This window comes from Neopsephotus bourkii, unplaced genomic scaffold, assembly GCF_033783945.1.
Source record: "Neopsephotus bourkii isolate Nb327-2 ecotype Australia unplaced genomic scaffold, CSIRO-AGI_Nbou_v1 NB_1638, whole genome shotgun sequence".
Taxonomy (NCBI): Eukaryota; Metazoa; Chordata; class Aves; order Psittaciformes; family Psittacidae; genus Neopsephotus; species Neopsephotus bourkii.
The window spans coordinates 7812367-7835451 of NW_026902113.1; the positions used below are offsets into that span (position 1 = coordinate 7812367).

At 39.4% G+C, this 23085-nt stretch overlaps 1 long non-coding RNA gene across 1 annotated transcript; it reads right to left on the reverse strand.

Moving 5' to 3' along the window:
- Window positions 1–1681: 1681 nt before the first annotated feature.
- LOC133223572 (uncharacterized) lies at window positions 1682–21385 on the reverse strand. Its single transcript, XR_009728610.1, has 3 exons — window positions 21227–21385; window positions 20081–20372; window positions 1682–3819 (listed from the first exon to the last, which is right to left on the reverse strand). It is a non-coding gene; the product is annotated as an uncharacterized LOC133223572 (long non-coding RNA).
- Window positions 21386–23085: the final 1700 nt, after the last annotated feature.

Sequence of the window (23085 nt, forward strand, 5' to 3'; positions counted from 1 at the left end):
AGTTTGCAAATCTGTTCCTGTTCCTTTCTAAAAGCCTGACTTTGAGTCATCAGAGTTACTAAGACCATGTCAAATATAGTACCATTAAAGTGGCACACCAAGAAACAAACCCATCTATTGCCCAGCTTTTTGAAAAAGTCTGAGTTTATAAAGATGTATTTAACTAAATGAGTGGAAAAAATGAAAACAATTTCGAATTCCTAAGGGAAAGAATAAAAAGCGCCATTTCCTTGGTCACTGCAGGCACTTAGTTGTAGCTAGATGAGGGATGTGGGGAGAATTTTCCATTTTCCAGTTGCATATTCTCACATCCCAACTCCCGACTAGGGCAAAACACAGGCATGCACCAGCTGTCCCTCCTTCTTCCCTCCTATCCTCTCACAATCTGATTTTCACAGAAAAGAAAACTGGAGGTGTGGGCTGGACAGGAACCATAATTTTTCTAGCAGGTAAGTCTAGACTTAGCTTACCATACCTTTCATACAAGTTCTCTTCCCTAATTTCCAATCTGTAGCATATTTTTACTTACTTATATTGAAATGAATATTCTAAGTGTTACAGTTTGATTTATGCCATGGAGAAATCAGTGTCATTATTGCTGCAAAATATTTAGGAAAGGATTGTTTCAACATTTTGGCTGTTTATCCAGTAAAATATTTTCCCTGAGACAGTGGAGGCTAAAATAAGAGATTTGAAATCCCATATGCATTGACGTAGATGCTATAACTTCTGCTGATTTCTGTAGGGCCAGAAAGCCACCCTGTGGTGAATATTTTACTCAATATATCTCTCCACATACCTAACCCATTTAGGTACTTCTAAAACTAACAACCATATTACCCTGGTACTAAAGATATGAACTGCAATCTGATGCAAATTGGAGTGATTGATTCTGCTGGAGAATAGAGTATTATTAGATCAGAGACACAAGTAAATCTTTTCCTCAATTATTTTCACTAGGTTCAGATTAAATATCTGTGGTTTAAGTCACAGCTATATACTTACTCTGGACACCGTAGTAGAGGTCTTGGGTGGTTGTCAGATATTTTTTTGGCTTAAAGATGCACAAAGAGTCTTAAAATGATTTCACAATGTGTAATAAGGAATGATGAGTTGCACTGACAAACTAAAATTCATACTTTAAGCATTAGTACCACATGTTGTTAGTCTTAAAAGGAAATCTATTCTTTAGAAGAAAATCATCTGATTATACTATGTCCACCTCAAAGAGCTAACTTGTTGCTTTCTTAAAAGATTGCTGATGAATACTGGAATATGTCTCCATATAAAGTCACAGCGATGATAAATGTGAGATTCCACTCAAAACACTGTCTGACCACAGAATATAGATCATTTATTTAGAGCAAAAAGAATTAGGAATTACCTATGCAACAGGATCATAAGTTACTACTTACTTCAGCGAGAGACATTTACAACTGAAATGCTTCAGGTAAAAGCAGGGAATAGTGAAAGAGTATCTCACTAGACCAAACACTGTTCCTTAGCCTCTGGTCAAAGTCTGACCTCAGCTGAAGCTGGAGCCATTCTGTTTGCCAAGACGTACAGCCCAGACGTGGACACATTTCTCCCAGAGGTGGGAATCCACATCACCAGGTATCTCACGGCCCCTGGTGCAGCAGGTATGCTGAGAATAAAGTGCACCTGAAACACGCCGCAAAGCTGGTGTTGTAGTGATCAGTTTATTATCTGCTTTTGCATGAGAAAAAAACCTCAAAGCCATTGCTTTCACAGTTTGCTTGCTGTGTGCAGGCAGTGTTGCTGTGTGTCAGGATGCAGCAAGTGTGCACTACTTGCCTGCTCTGCTGGCAGCAGATTGCACAGCCATGGAAGATAGAGTTACTCACCAAAGAGTGTGTGGTAGGTTTTGATAACAGATGTTATTTAACCCTACCCAATACTTGTGCAGTTCCAAGGAAGAGTGTGAAAAACGAAGGAAGAAGGGGAAGAAAATCCCAAAATGTGGCAGAGATATGTTATCAGTCCCTTTGCTATTATGAATATGAACAGGAGGTATTCATTAAGCCCAGCATTTTCGCTGAATAATTAGAACTCTGATAGCCATTAGAAGCAGGTCATATTTAATAGCAGTTGACGGCCTCAAGTCTTTCTCCTACAGTATATTTAAATGATTCTTGGCAAGTGAATTAACTTTGTTTCTCCTGCACAGGACTGGGAGAGGGGAAAAGGAAAGGCATTTATTTTTGCAGAACTGGATCCCTTGCCACCCACTCCCCTCTGAATCTCAAATGCTATCTGCTAAGTCAAAATGAACTTTAATAAATGAGCTGAACTCATTAGCTATGTGAAGCTCATGCTTACAGTCATAATGATTTTAAAATGTGTGGCTGCATCTTGAAGAAGAACAGAGCTTGACATAATTTCAGTTATCAAATACTGGTAATTGACACAGAGACAGGCTGTGCTTTACACTGGGTTATAATTAATCCACTTCAGTGACCTCAAAGGCTACACTTCTGAGAAATCTACCACTTACGTTTTGATTCTTTGTCAACTACTTCAGCAGACATAAATTACAAATGAGGTACTAATGAAGTATTTCATCACCTGTTTACCTTCAGTGATCAGTTCCCTTACTCTAATTTACAGGAGGCACAATTTTTTTGAAGCTACTGTCAGCTGGAACTGCCTTTTACTCTGAGCAGTTATAAATTAGCACATAGCTGTGCTTACTCTCATCGGCTCTTTGTTCTGGTTTTAAAATACTACAGCATAGGAAGAAGTAAGTTTAAGTTTAGAAACTGGTGGATATGAAAAGAAATATTTGTACTTTCTTCTGGTCTATTCTTTTCCTTAAAGGCTCACTAAATGGAAGGAAATTCCTCCACTGATACAAATACACCAAATCATACTGCAGTGACTGTGTCTATTTACACCAGTATGGCATTTGACACATGCAGAAATTAAATCCTGCCTTATTACTAAGCACTTGGAGTGATATTGAAGTACAAGTCAAAGAATCACCTCAGTATGCCACTGAAATTCTTACTCTACGTCTGTGGTGCTCATATAACTGCCTCTAATTTGAAACAGCAAGGCTCAATTCCCACAAGCAGGCTGAATAAACATGGAGTAACAGATAATTTTAGTGGCGAGTAAGCAACAGCTTCAATTTCTGAGTTTGGTAGGTGAGGCACAGCCACACAAACTGCCTTGTCCTTGTCCCGACCTGCTGCCCTGACACTCAGGCTGCTCCTGATCTGCTCCTGCTCCTGCCAGTGGCTTCCTTCAGTCCTTATAGTACCTTCCCATGGGCTTTGTACTCTTGCCCTTTGTGATGGAGGCTTTCTTCTCTCCTAGGCACCAATGCTTTTACCCTCATCAGTTCCTCCAGGCACCCTGATCAGTTGTCTTCAACTTCTTCTGCTGATGACAGTGGTTCTCCTGCTCTGTTTTGGTGTTCTCTCCCTTATTTGGGCTACTGTGGGGTCCACAATAGCTTTCAACCCAATGAAAGCTAAGTGTTCTTCCTGGTTTAAATGTGAATGCTCCATATTTTATGCAGTGGCAATATTTCTAAGTCATGAAAAATAAGAAAAATCTCATGTTTTTTCCAGAGACCTAGGAGGAAGAGTGAAGAAATTTAATTATTGAGAAACCTACATGTAATTTGTGAGTTCTGTTTGATACTGGGCGCTTCACAAGGAAGCCACTAATAGACTCACAGTCAGCTGGAGTTCAGGGCAAACTTACTTTTTTAAGTCTGAACCAAACCAGTGAAGGTGCCATGTGACAGATCATCTGGATTTCGTTGCATGTTGAGGTGGAACAGGAGGTTGCCTGACAAATGAGTGTAGGAACATATTTGTTTATTATTTGATGAGGTCCTTAATTGGCTCCTTCAGGCAGCAAATTGAAGAAAAGAGACAGAGAAACAGTTTAGACTCCCTTGTCCTGGAGAGGCAGGCAGCTTGCAAAAGGCAGGGAGAGATGAAGGATCTCGGGCAATGCAGGGGCCTCTAACACTGCCAGACATAAGGCAATGAAATGCACCTAAACATACAATTTTTTATATACTTTAAGATTTGCTGTAGTAAATAAAGCCACAAGTTACTGCTAAAAGAAAACTACAGTCTTTTTCTCAGTTTACTTCCACTGACAAACATCCCTGAAAAAACAACCTGGAGTACCATGTAACTGGAGCTGAGAAGAAAGTGTGATGAAGGTACCAGGGAGTCCTTGAGCTCAACACCGATGTGGTGTCCCAGGGCACCAAATTGGTCAGGCAGGATTTCTCCTTAGTGAAACCATGCTGGCTGTCACCAACCACCTTGTTGTATATGTTGTAAGGATGTTGGGGAGGGACTCTTCATTTGAGACTGTAGTGATAAGACGAGTAACAGGTTAAAACTTAAACAGAGGAAGTTTAGACTGGATGTAAGGAGGAATTTTTTACTGTAAAGGTGGTGAGGTAATGGGTTGCCCAGGGAAGCTGTGAATGCTCCATCCCTGGTAGTGTTCAAGGCCAGGTTGGACAGACCCTTGGGTGACATGGTTTGATGTGAGGTGTCCCTTCCCATGGCAGGGGGGTTGGAACTAGATGATCTTAAGGTCCTTTCCAACCCTAACTGTTCTGTGATTCCATGATTCTAAACGTCCCTTCCCCCATGGGCTGTGAGACCATGCTATACACCTAATGTTGATAGACATGAATAGTGCAGGTATGCAGGTAGGAACAAGGGGTGGACTTCCAGTTGAAAGTAGAGAAGTGAAGTGTAAGTTGCAATATCCTTCAAATGCAGAGAGATTTGATGCTATTCTTTGATGCCATGTAGCTTCCGATCTACCTTGGAAGGGAGAATTGTAAGGACTGCAGGGAGAGGAAAATCAGATTTAGAGAAACAGTTAGGGTCTTGTGGGCTTCCAGGAGCTTGGACAAGGTTAAATATCACATAAATTGCATATACTTCTGTGAAATCATTGAATCATAATTCTGTCTTTCATTCATTTCTTTGGTAACGATAATGGCCTTGTGCATTGTTTTAGTCTCCATCCTTTCCCCAGCACTAGACTGACTTTTTAAAGGCCAACAAGAAATTGTTAATCCAGTTTTACGTAGAAGGAGTCTGAGTAGAAGGAACCTGGAAATTAACTTTCCCCCACTCCCAAAAACCAAAACATGGCAAAACTACACGCAACTAAAGCAATCTGGGCAAATCCAAATTCATCTTTTCCTTGTCCATCTCAAAATATTTGAAAACACAAAAATTCCCTGACAAGGTTTGTATGCTTTTCTTAGGATTCAGACTCAGAAAACAGCTTATGTCCATGCTCAATTATATACACATACTCAACTTCTCTGCTGAACTGAAGCCTAAACTTGCTGTCCTTCCAATCTTTGTGATTGGTACACATTTTCATTACAAATCTGACTTAAGTAAATAAAAAAAAAAAAGCTACAGAAAGCAGACGACTGTGTGTCTGTTTCTGTTTTAATAATTACATGCACTTAGAAATTATAAGTACATAGCCATTAAATTTCATTCATATAAAATCCTGGCTAGCATATTCTTATGAAGTAATTCTTACTTTCTGTGGTCTTGTTGCTCACAAAACTGGTAAATGCATATTTGTTACAAGTCAAGAATTATCTGAAAGGTAAATTTCATATTAATGAAACTGATGTGCTTTCTTTTAAAACATCTTTGGTTATTTTATTGCTTACCATAATTTAAGACTTGGCTGTATAACGAGTGTTGCTCTTTGGCAATTGCTAAAATGGTCTGTGTGTGGTCAAGACAGCTGTGTCTGTTGTTACTGAACATAATGCTGACTTAAGTAACCAGTATCCACTTCAAGTAGGATTTTAAACCTTTTTGCTTTCTTTCACTAATACCAGGTTACACAGAGAGAGAAAAGGAGGGGCCAGTGCTGACCTGTCTTGCTTGTTGTTCTGCAAACTCTATGGCAGGCAGATAGAGCATGAACAGATTGCAATCTCTGCCTTCAAACCTTTAGCGATGAACAACAGCCGAGCAATTTCAGGATGTTGTGTTTTGGGGTTCATCTCCCCATCTAACAAAATGCTAATCCTCAAATGACTTCAATTTCCACTTCCAAAATGTTCTGAAGAAATCTCATGCTGTCTGGTGCAACTCTTTGGTCTTTGAGCTGCACAGAGGTGGTCTGATCCCTATCTCACTGGGAACTGGGAAACAATGTCACCCTAGTCAACTTATAAGTAGTATATACAGTATCTAAACTTGGCATGAGAGGAAAATTGCCCCATGATTACACCACTCAAGGAAGTACTTTTAAAGCTAAGAAGGGAGATGGGGATCAAATAGATATAAAGGGCTTTAGGGCAACTGTGCCAGCTGAGGAATTCATGCCTGAACAACAGCGGGTGGTAGCTGCTGCCTTCCCAGACAGGCTGCACCTCTGTCCATGTCATGCACCAGCTGCCAGCACACAAGTCCCAGGGAAAACCCCAGATGGGTGCCACTGCTGCTGAGCTGCTGCCCAGCCTAGCTTCGTGGACCTTGCCCACTTCGGGGGCTGATGGGTACTCCATGCCTCGCAGGGAAAAGCATGGGCCAGGGGTGGCTTTCACCTCTGCACCCCCTTTTCCTAGAATGACCTCCCTGTTGAGGGGACAAACCAGTCCCTAGGCTGTATATTATGTAATTTATATGTAAATGAGGTGGAGAATATGCACAAACGGGCTGCAGATATGTTGCTCCAGCGGATTCCACAGTGCAGAATCTGGTTTCTATCAGAAGCATACACAGATGGGGTTTCTGCAGACTAAAGAAACCAAGATGTGATTGCTTTTAAAGAATGTACCTACTGATACAATGCTGAGAGAAAACAGGAAAGCACTAAGTATCTGAGTCTTAAAATAACAGTTTTTTCTGGTCATGAAAGATTTTGAGCTATACCTCCTATTGCACTCAAACATTTAGCTATTATTCGGGGAATATGACTGTTGAGATTTATTCCAACACATTCCAGAACATCCTTGTAAGATGAAATTTAACATCAAGTGAACAACATGTCCTACATATACCCTTTCATAAAAGCACATAGAAAAAAAAGAAAAAAAAAGAAAAATCAAGTGTTGTTTTAAATTAACCCTTCAAGGTCATATTGGGATTAAAAGTTTTAAATATATATTCAGTTTACTGCAATGTGTTCTTATACAGAAAGAACATGTCCCCATTTCACGAGATTGATCCATATACAATAAACACATTTTCAAAGGTGAACTATCCACAGTTTTTAAACATTTGTGTTACAACTGAATCCATGAAAATATACGTGTGACGAGTTTGAAAAGTTGTTCTTTTTTCCTCTAAACAAATAATGCAAATGACTTCTTTGTTAAAAGATGCATAAATCAAATTTATTTCTGTTGGATTCACTGAACTTACCGCAATTTGCGCTAGCTGAAAATCTGGCCCTCATTGTTTAATCCACAGATATACTTTGTCACTGTAGTTTGTGTAAACATGAGATCAGCTAGTACTTCCAGACCCAAATGAACTCCTTGATAGTTCAAATTCAAACTCAGTTTTAAAACTGAATTTTGCTGTCATCATTTTTCTTACAACTGACCATAAGTAAGACACAGAACATTGGTGGGTTTTGTGGTAGGTTTTGTCTGGGGATTTTTAAATGTGAGTACCCTGTTCTTCTCCAGACACAAAAATGTAAGTGACCCATTAAAAGTTAACATAGCTGTGTGTACTATTCTTAATAAGCTTTGAAAGAGCATTCTGTAATAGCCCAAACAAACCTAGCATTCAACAGATTCTCATTGTTTGAATCCATCCACACTGTAAACTGTTCATAATGTCTTTTTTCTTTTTTTTTAACAAATAAGACTATTTTTAAACTATGGGAATGCAGTCAAGGAAAAGAAATAGGTGAATTTCTGGTTTATTCCATAATTTAAAATCCACACATGAGATTGGACAGGATATGTCTTTTTTTAATGTGCAAGGGCCATCCCATAAGAAATCTGAAATAAAACAGTTATTCACAAATGTGGTTTCAAACACTGGTGTTTTATACACAGTGTCAGTATTATTAATTTTGTCTTGCATTTCCCAGAATAATTCAAACTACTTTGTAGTCAAAACAGTCAGAAACATAAACTTGGTTCATTACCACACAGCTACTTGGGAATGAAATGCAAGGGCTATTTCATGGTGGACAGCCTTGCTGAACGTATTAGAGGAGAGAAAAATACTCAATCCATTTAAAACTATTGGGAGAATTTCAGCTGGCAAACTGGTCATACTGGAATTTGACCATATGCCACCAACACCTCTATGAAATGCTCTAAAATGCAGTTCCTCAGGAATGAAACAGTTGATTACTGTATTGAGAGGTGAGAGAAGTGTATAATAATAAATAGTCTAGAAAATAACATGAAGACTGAAAGTATTAATGACCATAGTGCCATATACTTTCAAAGTACTTTTTATCTGAGAATGTCAAATGAATTTTTACACACGTAATTCTTTAATACAGGCAAATATTATGCCGGTGTTACAGAGGAGTAAACTTGTACTACTTGCTTTAGGCAACACAGATGGTTAATGGGAAAGCAGAGAATATGATTACTAATTCTGAATTATACGGTGCTATTTTAATCACAAGACCTTTTTCTCTCTGAGGTACTTCTTACACATTGAGGACCAGATTTGGAAAGACTTGTATGAAAAGTTGGGGCAGAAACCTATAAGGACTTTCCAAAACACTGTGCAGATCCAGGAAGTGTTACTGTGAGCACCTGGGTCTGTGCCTTGCAAGCTGAGCAGGACTGGAGAACAGCAGAAAGTGTCTCCACAGCAGCACATCACTGAAGGTACTGGCTACTTTAAGAACACAGCAGTCAGCTGGTCGATTCTAGATCCACTGGATATCCACAAAATCAGCTTCTCATGAGCTGAAAATGAGGAATTTTGCTAAGACACAAATCACTACAGTCTTTTATTTATGTGATGTGTTTCCAGCTTTACCTATGCTGTTTACATTACTCTAAGTGACCATCCTTGACGGTGGTTTAGAAGTTCCTTTGTCATCTAGAAACTGAAAAATGAGATCTACAGATTCTTTCAGAGACTTTGCTCTTCATGGAATAATAGATGAGTTGTCATAATTGGTGTGGAAAGTTGCTGTCAGACTTGGCAGTTCTTACTCCAAAAATCAAGCTTTGATGTTTTCTTTAGTGTTGAGAGTTTATGATATAAATAGAAAAGCAAAGATTAAGTTTTATAGGTAGTTTACCAGACTAAACATAGTTATGAAAACTGTTAAAAAAAAAAAAAGATTCCGAACATAACAACGACCTCCACAACGAAAAAAAAAGAAATTTGGGAACTGCTGTCTACCAGCTCCACCACATGGCAAAGCAGTAATTTACAGTTCACCCGCTAGAAGGAGGATAATTTAAAACAAAAATCTGTCTGCCTCAATTTCTTCAGCAGGTGTCTCTTCAGTGGAGATGTCCCAGAAAGCAAAACTGATAAAGCCAAAATGGGCTTTGTAAGACTGCAACATATGGCCTGCCAGAACAGACAGTCCTATTTAGATGAAAAGGTGTCTTTCTTTGCAAGGCTGGAAACAACGCTTTCTTACATGCGTGTAGGACATTAGCGATTGGTTTCTGCTTGGAGCTCCTGTTCATGACCATAATATGCTTAATTAAGAGCTCTCTTACTCCAGGGATGGAAAGGGAAGACAACGATGAAACTGAGGTACTTAAGGTTCCCATGAGCCCACCAGCCCTTGGATGTTTCATCCTGTTCTACTTGGGAATGAGAAGAAGAGTACAGCTGTAGTCTCTGTCCCTGGAAATTCCATGAAGGAAACGTGTTTCTTCACTCTTTTGGGGTAGACACAGCCCTTATCCATTGTGTGCAGGAGAGCAGAAATTCTTACTGGAAAAGGCAAACGGATCTATCTTGTGAAAAAAATAATATTTAAAGCATTAAATATGTTATTCAGGATACAAGTTATCCTGATAAGTCCAAGTCAAGCTACTAGACAAATGAGTGAACTTTTTTTCTTTCAATTAAAAATAATAAAAAAAAAAGATTGTGCAATGACACTGCTACAGCATTCGTGTTTGTACAATGTATTCTTAGCTGCTGTGTTCCTCAGTATCTATACTTATGGAATGATATGCTTGATTCATTTGGAAACACGACTGTGTGACAAGTCACTGATGGGCACACAAAGCATGTCATGCAATGGACTCAAAATGTGGAGCAGTATAATCACCATAAGTAGAAACTGGAATTGACTCACCAGTTTTCTTGAAGTTTTCCCTGGCAAATATCTCATGGCATCATCAGCAACTGTCAAATTATTGGTCAGTATCTGTAGATTCCTCACTTGCTAATTACAGAAGTTTCTGCAGGGCTGCTTTTGAATCGAGCATTCACCTGGCACTCTTCTAATTCATGAAGCATGGAACTCTTCACTGTTAAAAAGTATTTTAAAATTGAAACACAGTTACATACTGGTGTTTGTTGGCTTCAAATTTTTTACAAATAGCTCTGCACTTTTAATATAACCTCAGAAGGTACATTCTAATAAATTTTTCAAATTTAGAACAAACTTTTTTATTCAGATTGTGATACAAAAAGGATCTCCAGCTATTTTCCAACACCAGAAGATTTATGACAGAATTCAGTGTACGGAGATAGTATTTTAAGTATCATGGGTTTACCAGAGAAGACAGGGTAGATTAGGATTTCTAGATTTATCTAACGTAAGGCAGAAAATACCTCAGTTCACATCTCAGCAAGAAAAATCAGTATGCTTATATGCCTACATAAAATCAGGGCAGGTCGTCTGGGAGGAAGAAGATGGGGTAAATTGCAAGACTATGGAGAACACCAGGTTTTGATCATTACTCTCTTGACTTCCAGATATATTATTCCTGGCCACAGTTTTTCAACTCATTCAACAGTCATCAGCTTTCTTTAAGCAGTGATTTTTCATTGATTAATCATTCACAAGTTACCATGAAATAAACAGCCTCATAAACTTAACTAATGTTTGCTTTAAGATAGTGCAGGGGAGCTTGCCCCATGGGTGGCAAAGTAGAAAAACACACATGTAGTAGTGAAGGTGGGTGTGCTACCAAATCTAGAGATAAGGACTCAGTGATAGAAGTGGCCACAAAATGTTGACTTTTTTTTTAATTAACAGTTCTAAATTCTCAGTTTAAAGAAAAGCACAAAATCATTCTAGTTCCAGCAAAAATTGTCTCTAGTGGATCTAGATCAAATCACAGGTTTTGTTGTTTTTTTTGAAGTGTCATTTAATTCTAAGTTCCATGCTTCATATTGAGATGTTTGCTTTCAAATCAAATTACTTCAATTTAATATTTTGTTCTAAACTTCCCCAAGGGCTTCCACATTGCTTTCTATGACCGTTGATATTCTGACTGCCCAATTTTTCATCAAATAAAAAAAAATAAATTACTGATTTCACAGTAAAATTTATTCTCATAGTCTATAATAAACAATCTATTTGCATTGGTTCCTTTCACTCCTACTCTGGGAGGACATAAAATCTCACATAATATGAAGAGAGGTAAGAAAAAGGAAGCTTTTTACTTCGTCATGGCTGTCCAATTTTCAGAGTACAGTAATCACTATGATGGATGTGGGAAGAGAAATAATGATCTTCTTTGCTTTTTTTCTCTTCAGTCCATGGGTGGAAACCATGAAGCTTTTCAATCTAATCTTTCTTCACATCCATCCTTGATAAAATTCTCAGCAGTCAGCAGAGATTTAAGAAGAAAAAAAAAGACACTGCCTGTCTTGTCTTTCAACATTTGGAAAGTTTTAAGCAGTGTTGCAGGTGGGAATATGGTCACAAACATATTTTATTTTTCATAATTTCTCTCTGCATTTTAAAATGAAAAATGTAATGCAGATTCTGACAAAATATGTTAGAGCTCTTAAAAAAAACAATTGGTGAGACAAAACAGAACATGCAAAATGTATTTTGTTTTTGCAGACAGGTTTTGTGTGAAACCGGGATTTAATTTTTTATTAACTTTTTTTAGAGGTGATTGCATCTGCAGTGCAGAGTGTCATGTTATTCTGTAATGTATTGAAGAGCAGATTCAGAGTATTCATAGTATGAGAGTCTGAATATCAAAAAAAAGTAGAGAGCTGAGACAAAATGAAAAAACCTCTAACAATCTAAGGAAAAGATAGGTCCACATTTGTGTTTGTCACTTAACATATCTAATTCTGAGTCAAAGGGACTCATAATTCTGATCGTCATACAGGGAAAAATGTGAAGTGCTCTTTCAAATAAAAAATGTTCCTGCGGCTTTTTCAGTGGATCGTTAGGTCACAAGTTGAACTGCTACAGAAAATTGCATTTTCAAAGTCAAATGCTACAATGCAGAAGTTTTCCTTTCAGTCTTCATATAGAAATGCAAACAAGAAAATGCTACGCTATAAAAGCATCATCTTACAATAAGCTTTCTGAGGTATGTAACTTGCCCACTGCCACTTTTCTTCCCTTGAAATGCTTTTAGTCCTTCTCCTGCTGGGAAGTGGACAGGCTGGCATTTGGAAGAAGCCTTTATCAAAGGAGCCTGCTGTTACCTCCAAATTTGATGCTGCTGTCGTTGGTTACAAAGGGGGCTGAATACTCTCACAGCTAATTGCCGCAATCTGTCATCTCTGAGATTTAGGGATTGGTGTTTTTTCAAGGGGATATTGGTGTTCCAAAACTCTGGCTGTGGGGTTGGCAGCCAACTCCTTTGGGTCATGTCTGGAGGCTGGAGCCTGCCAGTGGTGGGTCAGGATGGCCACAGGCAAATTTGGTGGGGCTGGAGATTTCTGTGCCTCGAGAGGCAGTTGCCAAAACATAAGCAGCTCAGTTTTGACCATGAAAAAGCCCCTGATAAAGCTAATGTCAGTGAGAGAAAGGAGGTGAGTTAAGCATCTGTAAAGGCTCTGGAGCAATGGGCACAGACCTCAGAGAAGAAACAGTTTGGCCAGTCACTCACTTGAATAGGACAGGGAGAATTCCACAGAAAGATTATTGTAAGGATCAGTCATCGGGGAGAAGTGATTGGAGACTTTCCTGTGGTGTCCTTGATTTTTGGGGTAGAATGGTTACACAGAACAGCAGGGAGAGCTTGCCAGTATAGGTAATGCCCAGTGCGTAAGTCTTTCTTCTAGCATTTAGGACACCACCAAATGGCGGGACATCACCATTTGGGACAAATGCAAAAGCATTAAGGGAAGTGGAGGTTTGTGGTTCTGTGAGCTGAGTGTGGAATACAGCTATTGGGAAAGACAATCTATCAAAAGAGGCTGGATGATACATCCAGACAGGGAGAGCACTGTATGATGCTTATGTGAATGTTAGTTCATGAACTTCATGTCAGTCCTTATTTGCTGAGGAAATTTAAGCCCTCTCCAGGTGCCAAGCTGCCAGCCAGCCATAACAATATGTTATCCCCAGTTTTGGTTCTGCTCCCAGCTAGGAGATTTTTGACACATAATATATATTGACAAACAGACCTTCCTGAACAGCATCTGAGTATCCATACTTCATTAGCATGCTAAGCAGGGATACAGGGAGCTCTGCAGAAATGTAATCGAATGGGAGGAAATTCAGAATAAATCCATTTATAATTAATAAAACAAGAAATGCAGAGTGGGTTTGCTGGCCTTTGCAATACAGATAGAACACAGACAATTTGCTGGACTGACTTCTAAAACTGCTAGCTGGAACTAGCAAAAAGTGAATGAAAGCAAGGTGGCTTTTAGCTACATAAGTTACGAAAACATTCTGATATCATATACAGAAAAAGGAATATTTTCTATGCACAGAACAGTGGTTTTAATATAAACTCAATGGATCACACTTATCAAAGAAGTGGTGAAAACTGACTGCAGCTACATACTAGCTACATTCTCAAGCAGCATCAATCTCTGTATCTGAACATCTCACATGACTTCAAAGGAAAACAGAAACCCTTCCTCCCTTTGCATCATTTATAGGGATTTGCTTTGGGTTTTATTTTTTCAACTAAAGGCAATTATGCTGGAAGGTCCACATCAAAGAAAATGCCAACCTAAGGCCTTTTTGCACTATCCAGGACAGGGAGTGCAATGGATATTCATCTATTTAGGGTATCCCATCACATGCACTGGCCAGAGTATGTTTCACAGTATTAATGGTAGTGAGGTTAAAGTCTGTCTTTTCTTAGAAAAGCTGGATATCATCATAGCCAGCTGTTCTGATTTGCTGACTATTTATTAACATCTTTAGTAATTATGCATGGCAGATTTCATGAGAACACAATCATACATCTTGTGTAAATTAATGCCCTCAATAAAACCTGCCCAGGCTTATGCAGTTAGCTGCTTCATTAAAGTGTGTTTCTCCTGTTAAAATGTTTAGCTATTGCAGGCATATGCCCCTTCTCAGGCACAGGCTGTGCATGTTTTCTGTGCTCGTTCTGCATGAGAAACTCTCATTGACCCAAATAAGGGCTCAGTGCATGGGCCATATGCTAAGAATATGGAAATTGCTTTGAGAAAATGTTGAACTTCCATATCCCCAACATAACCACAGCATGGGTGTCACTGCTGTATGGTCTTTTGCAAATGGATAAAACTTCATCACTGAAGTCAGTGGAAGATTTGTCTCTGAATAAAATGAGAGGATGGTTTCAAGCCCATTGCCCCTCGGGCTGCTCTCAGCTGCCTTTGATTCCTCTGACTAAGGGTATTGTGCACAGTCCTATGGTCTCTTCTGGGATCAGATATCCCCAGGGAAGGATCCTTCTCGTCTATCTGGAAGGATCCCAAAATACTGCCAAGTCATTTCTCTTGTCCTCAATGTTCTCCTGTTTCCCAGTGAGTACATTAAAGTTTGGGGTGAAGCCTTTCTTGAGTGCCTGATTAGATGCAGCCCTAATACTGAATAACTCAGGCAAAGTAACTAAGTGCATATCAATATAGGATTTATTTCACCTCCCTTTCCCTGTCTTAAAGTAAAGCACCTTATGTGAGTCAGTTGGGTAAGTCTCTGTATAAGTGAGGAGAAATAAGCACCACCTCAGGGTTATTCAACCCAGTTTTAGCTAAGAATATCAGAACGTAGACATTTTCTAATATAGAAATTTTCATCTGGATGTACAATTATTCAGCTCAGAAATTACTTCAGATACTACCTTAGAAAAACAGACTTGGGGTAGCTGGATAATAATTCTCAATGCAAAAGCCTAAAATATGTTTTTATTTAGTGACAGGCAGCAGTAGGAAGAAAGGACAGCTCTGATGTTCTCGTCAACATACTGAGGCAACATACAGAACAATAAAGGGTTGGGTGAGTAGGTTTTTTGCTTAAAACAAAATATTTTTTAAGTTCTTCTTAAAATCAGACACAAGTCCTCAGTGCCAGTGTATGTGAAAATGTTTTTACCACTTTTCCAATTTTTTTTAAAGGTTCCCTAATTTTTTCTAGTCCTGAGGTATTTCAGATTCTTTTAATGTGCCAGAACTAAAATGTTTTCACACTTTTTATTGAAAACACTGCTTTAATTTTGTGATCTCTTCCTGCATCTGCCATAAAAATGTTAGCAGGAAAAATTCTTTTCAACCAAATATTCACCAATTTCTTAAATTTTGTAAAATCCAAGAACTCAGTAACTCTATTTAGATTAATAGTGATGCCACATGCTTTAAAGGAACGTAGGTTTACTAGAGATCTCATTCCTTTTCACATGACCCACTCTGCCCAAATTTCAATTTGAATTGGCATATGAATCCTACTTTAAAAGATATTGTTACAGCAGGCAGGGCACTGCCTTGGTATGGAGTGTTGAATCCTGTCATTGCTTCTTCTTAAACAATACCCGTGTTCTATATCAGAGAGAGTTGCCTCACATTAAAATAATTCCTTTATAAACAGTTTGCTCTGAGTTCAGGGCAGCTCCTGCCTAGAAGTTCAGCAATGTACTCTGTTTCTACACTTCTATGACATCTTTTTGGTTTTAGCTCTAAAAGGCTACACCCACATGTACTCAAACATGCGCACGCTTAGGCACACACATGCACAAAATGGGCCAGAACATGAGTCATGGCAAGCTCTTCTACGTTTCCATAGATGCACCTCAGCATAGTCACAACAATACAGAGCTCCCCAAAATGTTCTGCTTTAGACTTTTATCTCTGGCAGTGCAAAGCTGTATGAGCCATACGGATAAGAGGGGAGCTTATGCTTTGGAGTCACCCAAGCCCTTTCTTTTTTATGCATCTGCTGACAGGAGTACCAACTGGTTCTCTTCTGGCAGGGCTGCTCAGTGGGATGGGGATTCTGTTCACCAGGACATGGGCAAAGCCACTATCCCTTTTCACATCAGACAATGCCATATTCCTTATGCTGCTATATTATTTCAGTTTCATGTTTCTACTGACCACAGATTTTGGTTGTCATGTACCTCTGTGCAAAATGAGTGAAGGGTGAACAGAGAATCCAGAAGCACATGTGTCTACACTCCATTTGTACTAATGCAAATGATGATGCAAAGTGAAAGGCGAGGGTAAATTATGTACCTTGGGGCAGGTTGTGAGCCTTTACAGGCAACATTGATTAATTACTGACATAAACAGCCTGATTAACTTAGTAAGATTATAATCACGTCTCAAGCCTTTTGTTTGTACAACAGTAAATCAAAGGAAAGTGAAATGGCAGAAATTAGATTTGTATGTTTCTGTATGTCTGTATATGCATATACAAAATACATCCCCACAGCATAGACAGAAGGGAGGAATAAGGATCAGCCTGTTGGTTTTCCTTAAGTGAAGACAAACCTGTGGTTTATTTTCTATAATTTGGATGCAACCAGTCAACGTGTGCTGTGCAGCTGTGACATAAAACTTCTTTCAAAGAGGGCTAATACTAAAGAAAGATATTGCAAATATGTGACCTGTGCTCTGGTTTTGTAAAGTATTTTTCTAATTTCATCGCTCCAGGATAGAGCTTTATAACTTAAGCCAGAATCGTTGAAAAATGTTGCTACTTTGCTACTGCAGGCAAAATCTGTACAGAATAGGATTTATAATATATACAAACTCTCAGAGAGTTCCTTTAAACTTACGGAAACTCCTATAATAGAGTTTTACTGAAGTCCAAAATAAGACCTGGCCAAAGTTTTTGCTGAATACGTTGAATTCTAAAGCAGACCTGGGTCTCAGCATGATTTTCCTACTGTCTCTTGAACAAAAACCACCTTATATTCCATGCAGGAGCATAACCCATAAAACATGCACAATAAGATGTATAGAAATCTATCTCTCCCAGCCTAATGAATTTAATCAAGATCAACAGTTGTGTGAGATCAGTTTTGGCAGAAACTTGTGCAGGTGCAGATTTCTGTTGTTATTCAATCAAACCATTAAACAGGAACTCCCTTGTGCTTGAATAACATCTACCTTTATCTCCGACGTTTTAATGAGTGAGCAGCATATGTTTTAGACACAGAACCATGCTGGATACAAAGCACACACACCATGACAGACACTATAAGATTCACAGGGTAGTTTTTTCCTGAAATATTTTGAAAGACAAAATACAGGCTCCTGTCCTACAGCTGTCTTGGCTGTAGCTCTTGAATAACGAGGATTTTGCCTGGGCATAGAGGATATGAAGGCAGGAGAAAAGCCACAGAAACCAGTGTTTGTCTGACAACAATCTTCTTTCTCCAGTGTGGGTGTATCTGCATCATACTACATCCAGCATTGTTTGCACCAGCCAAGGAAGGCATTGGCAGACAGGTGTCTTCCATTTTCCTCCTTCCTTTTGCCCTCCAGCACTGTCCTTACTTGCTACCAGCATTTTCTCACCACTGTTATGTTATAGCTCAGCCTGTTTTCCAGGTGCAAGAGCAGGAGGTGAGGTTTTAGCAAAAAATGCCCCCATTTGTCTCCTGCTCCATCTTGACTTTGTGGGGACCCCTCTGCACTCCAAATGTCCTAAGAGGTTAGGGCATTTCTCCAAAGGAAAATTCCTGCATTGCCTGCTTAATGTTGACACCAGAAAGCATAATACAACTGGTTTTCCCCATGCAACTTCCTTCCTGAGTACTATGGCTCCCTCAAAGTAACAGCAAAGCACCCATTACCTGAGCACAATCTGCCTTAGGGGGAAGCACAGAGCTGGTGCTGGCAGGCAGACATACCCTGCTTGAGGCTGGGGACAGATCCAGAACCCAACAAGGCAGGTGGAAAGATGGTCATTGACTACGGTGAGGTCTGGATCAGATCCCTGTGGAAAAATATGCTTGCTGTGAACTGCATAAGGGGAAATTCCATTTATAGAGGAGTCAAGTGAAATGCTCAAATTGCTTCAATCCATGAACAAATTGCATTTCTACTTATAATGAATTTTGTCTTATAGGCCCCAGTCCAGTCAGGCACTTAAGAACCTGCATATCTTTTGGCTGATGAATAAATCTCTCATAGGCAGTATGTCTGGGCTGCTGCATCTGGGCAGAAGTGCAAGTTTTTCAGTGAAAAATAAACAGGTTTTATTTATTTTACTCAGAGATATATGAAACGTAATTTTGCAGTAGCATGAGATTAAAAAAATCCTGACATTTTCAATCTTACATTTAACTGCCTGTGTGTTTCGGAAATTAACTTGCTTCGCTTTTAATATGTAACCATATAACTTAGGTCTTGGCACAATTTCATCTTTTTTAGCTAATATTCTCCATTCATTTGCATGTGTCACACAGTTTAGCAAAAAATGTTTAGACGTTACATTTTATAACATGTCTTGCTTAATAAAAAGCATAAGAGAAAATTAAAACACAATTTCATTTTAAACTGCTCACAGATCGCATCTTATATTGCCAAAATCACCTAATGCGGCTTTCATCTGACTTGTAACATTTTACTTCTTGTGTCTTAAATTGCACGTAATGACCATTTCAGAACTATCTGATAGCTGAAGTTTCAGATTTGGAGATGTATCTTTTTTGTTTATTTTTGTACCCCAACTGTGAAAGTAGACTTCAAAATCATTACTTTGGTTAGTCCAAGTTTTTGAACTTCCCAGTGGTTGCTGCTATATAAAAACATAGATATGTATTTAAATACATGCTGCACTTTTCCTGCCCCAGACAGACATCTGGCCAGTTCCCATCTGCTGACTGTGACCTGAAGCATTTTTTTTTTCCCTCCCTCATTAGTTTGAGCTTTTGCTGAGGTTCAGTAGCACACATGCTGATCCATCAGTTGTTTTTATTGGCAAACAGGTCCATCATTAACAATCAGAAACTGTAGCATCTGCTAATTTAATAGGGAACCACATCCTATTGTACATTAGGTGTTTAGCAGTGTGGGCATTTATCAAAACAATGATTAAGTGAAATACACGTGTGTAATATTGAAGATATTTTAGGCTATAAATAATACATTTCAATTTCTCTTCATCTTTAAACTAACAAACGCATTTTACCACAGGGAAAAATTTGTCTAAATCTTTCTGGATAGTTTAACTCTGGAAACCTTGGTCAACACAATGCTTGTCTGTTAAAATCATTTGCATGACTTTTTATGCTGGGTGGGCTGCCCCTACCAGCAAACACAAAAGATCATGAAGGGTTTGAAGACTGCAGAACTGGTGTAGCATATCTCAGTGGCACGCAGCCCACGTGGGCTTTTGCTTCCAGAAGCTTAGAGTTGAAAAGTAATGAATTAACTTCATTCAGAAACACATTTTCAATACTTTAATGGCAGCAGCAGCAGCAGCACAAATTGCCTCGTACTTAAGCAATTCCCTTAGTGGAAAGAAAACATATTTTTTAAATAAGGAGATTTCCAGAACAGGGATTTTCAACATGCATTTACTGGTTTCCAGGAGCTACCAGTATCCCCTTTTAGGTACTACCATCACAGTGACAGATTCTGCTTTGTTAGACAACATGGGCATTCATTAGTTGCAAATTGGTTTGTGGCACATCACTTAAAATATAAACTCAAAACTCTGGGTTCAAAACTTTTTTTTTCTGTTAATCAGATGGTTCACTTACTCAATCCCAGAACAGCTGGTATTCAAAGAAAACAGAAGTATCAACAAGACTTGCAACAATTCAAGTTCTGACATAAAAATTCTCCTAAATCATAAGAGCATGAGAAGCTGCAGGAAGCAGTGGAGATGCAGAGGCTGAGAGTATCCCACCACTTCACGCTGCAGCTGCTTGGGGGGAACAACAGCTATCCTTGCTCCCAGGGAAGTGGCTCTGGGTACCTGCATCACTTTTAGAAGCTCATGTATCAGGGTGTGATGGACAGGTACTGCATGCCAACTTCATTGAAACCTGTCTGTATTAAAGGAAAGAATGAAAGATGTTTAATCACAAAGAACTTAAGACCAAGCAGAGGCTGGATGAAAAACTCATTGAATTAAATGGGAAGACTCTTGCTGGCTCACTGAGGGGTGGATTGGGTCCCAAATTCAGACCTCTGAAACTACTGCAAAATTTGTTTAGTTTTGTGCTTTTGAACATAGCTTTATTTTCTAAACAGAGCCACAAACAGTTATGTGTCTATTTCTGTGATCCTCTTCTCTTATGAAGTCATTCCAGCTCTTCTATCAGTAAACTTGTTGTAATATATTTTATGCTTAGTCTTCAAAGAAATGTTAACATCCACAGATAAAAGGCTCTGTACGCTGTCCATGCCACAACTGTCACCAGAAAACCCAGGAATGATGACACGAGCAGATGATAAATATCCTTACACAAAAAAACTATTTTTCATAGGAGACATAAGCAAACCTTTGTTGCTGTCTCTATCTGTGAACCGAGGGATATGTCCTCCCATGGAGATGCCTTTGGGCCGACTGAGCAGCCGCTGCAGCTTGCTGGTGCCAGGTGACAGAGCAAAGACCCTGCCCATGGTCTGATCCTGCTATGGGGCACAGTCGAGTTGAGCTGGGAGAGTGCTGGTCATTGACTCCTCGCCAAAAACATGCCATTCCCCACATCAAAAAGGCACCAAGAGCCTTCATATAGGTCTGCACTGTATAATGGGCAGATTTTCGGCAAGGGCTCAGAAGACAAATGAAGCTTTTATCTGCTTTCCAGTCCTCTGCAATAGGAGTTTACGTTAAAGCCACTTAACCGTCTAGAGTGCAGCCCTGTGGATTACCTGTTTGTGTGAATCAAGTACATTACCTGATCACATGAGCGCCAGGGATAAGTCTTCTATAACTAGCTTTTCTTTGAAGGGATCTTCAGCTACTTCAGGATTCTCACAAAGAAGTGCCCCAAATGAGGCAGGATTAAGAACAAGCAATACTTCACTTTGGCTTGTGTTTCTCCAGCTTCGTTTATTTAGCTTTACCTGCTTACTTGGTCACTTATTTGTGTGTCATAAAAGCGGGATGAGGAATAAACCTCCCAAAGTATAACCTTTACAGCTTCATGGGTTAAATATTATATAAAGAAGGGAGTGAGTGTTATAAAAGTGAATATCTCTTTCTGAGCAGCAGTTCAAAAGACTTGGTAATTTTACAGGAGTTCTCAATTTAAATTGCTAGAGTTAAAATATTTTTTTACCACACCTTTTTTTTTTTTTCAACCGTTAAAAATAATTAGCTCTGCAGAATATTTTAAAATTAAAATAACGATGAAGGATGTGTAAGCCATTTAAAAACACTTAGAATGATACACCCTGTTTCAGGAAATTGCACATGGAGGAGAACGATCTGGGAAGGCTGAACACTTGAGTCTGTGTTTTGGGGATCTTTTCAGCTCTGTCCCTGCAGGCATTGAGCTCGCCCTTGTCCTGGGGTGCCTTCAGAAACTGCTCTACCACCCCCTTCTTCTCCACTGCCAGGTTGTGACTTTGTCCCCTATTTGCTGCTGAAAGCCACACCTCTGTGGGCTGTCACCTTTATGTGTGGGGAGAGCTTCCATGGGCTGAGGGTCTCTCACCACCACCACTTCCACCAGTGCATCACCTGAAGACTGGCCACTGACATTATCTACCCTCTCCCTGGTAATGTCCAGCAGCCCATCCTTCTGGGATGGTAGCCATGCTACTGTGTATTAAAGGACGCTACTTTTGCTTTGAAAACACGAGTTTTCTTTTGTTTTGCAACTGCTCCAAAGTGGTTATGGGCACTCAGCAGCCTCTGGTTGCCTGTGAGCCCATTTTCCTCTTGCCAGGAGCTGCAACGTAAGACAATCACTCTCAGTCCCCTAACAAGATGTGTTTGACAAGTGGCAATGTGCTGGTCAGGAGTGGAGTTGCTCAGACCAAAGCCCCCAAGACTTGTGAAAAATAAAATCTAAGAGAAAGTACTACTGGGGTTGAGCTGCTTTTCTTGCCACAAAAGCAATGGAAAGCAAAAGGAGATAAATCATAATCCTGCTATGAGGGTATGAGCTAAAGAGTTTGAAGGGAAAATTTCTGGAGGAGGAAAGAATTTTCTGGTCAGAAGGCTTTCCTCCTTTAGGGACCAATTTAAGGTTGATTTTTAACGTTGCTTTAAATCTGAAAACTGTCTGCCATCTGAAAAGTGACTCCAGCACTGTGCCTGCTGCCTTGTCTGTGCCGAGTGGATGCCTTGTGTACACGAGCCCATTTTTCTTGGAAATGCGTTACAGGTTTTACCTCCTTGTCGTGCTGTTCTAATAAAGTCCATTTTGACTGAAAGACAGTACTTCTGTATGGAAAATAACTTATCACTCATCACTGGTAATAATACTCTGCCTGAAGACATTCCTTTGTCAAGCCTGTTGTTGATCAGTTTATTCCCTAAAGGATTATACTTATGACTCAAAATAATGCGACTTCAGATGCTATTTTTATTCATAAAGGTACAATCTACTTTTGAAAGAATCCAAACTTTTCTCTTGTTACGTCTTGTGACAATGAGACACTTTCTTTTCAGAGCTAAGTAAAGCCAAAGTCCAGACTGACAGCATGGACTGGCTGTGACAGACAGTGAGCAGGGCAGAAGGACAAATGGACAGAAGGAAGACTGAGGAAGCATGTTACACACCCCTTACTTGCTCTTTGCAGCATA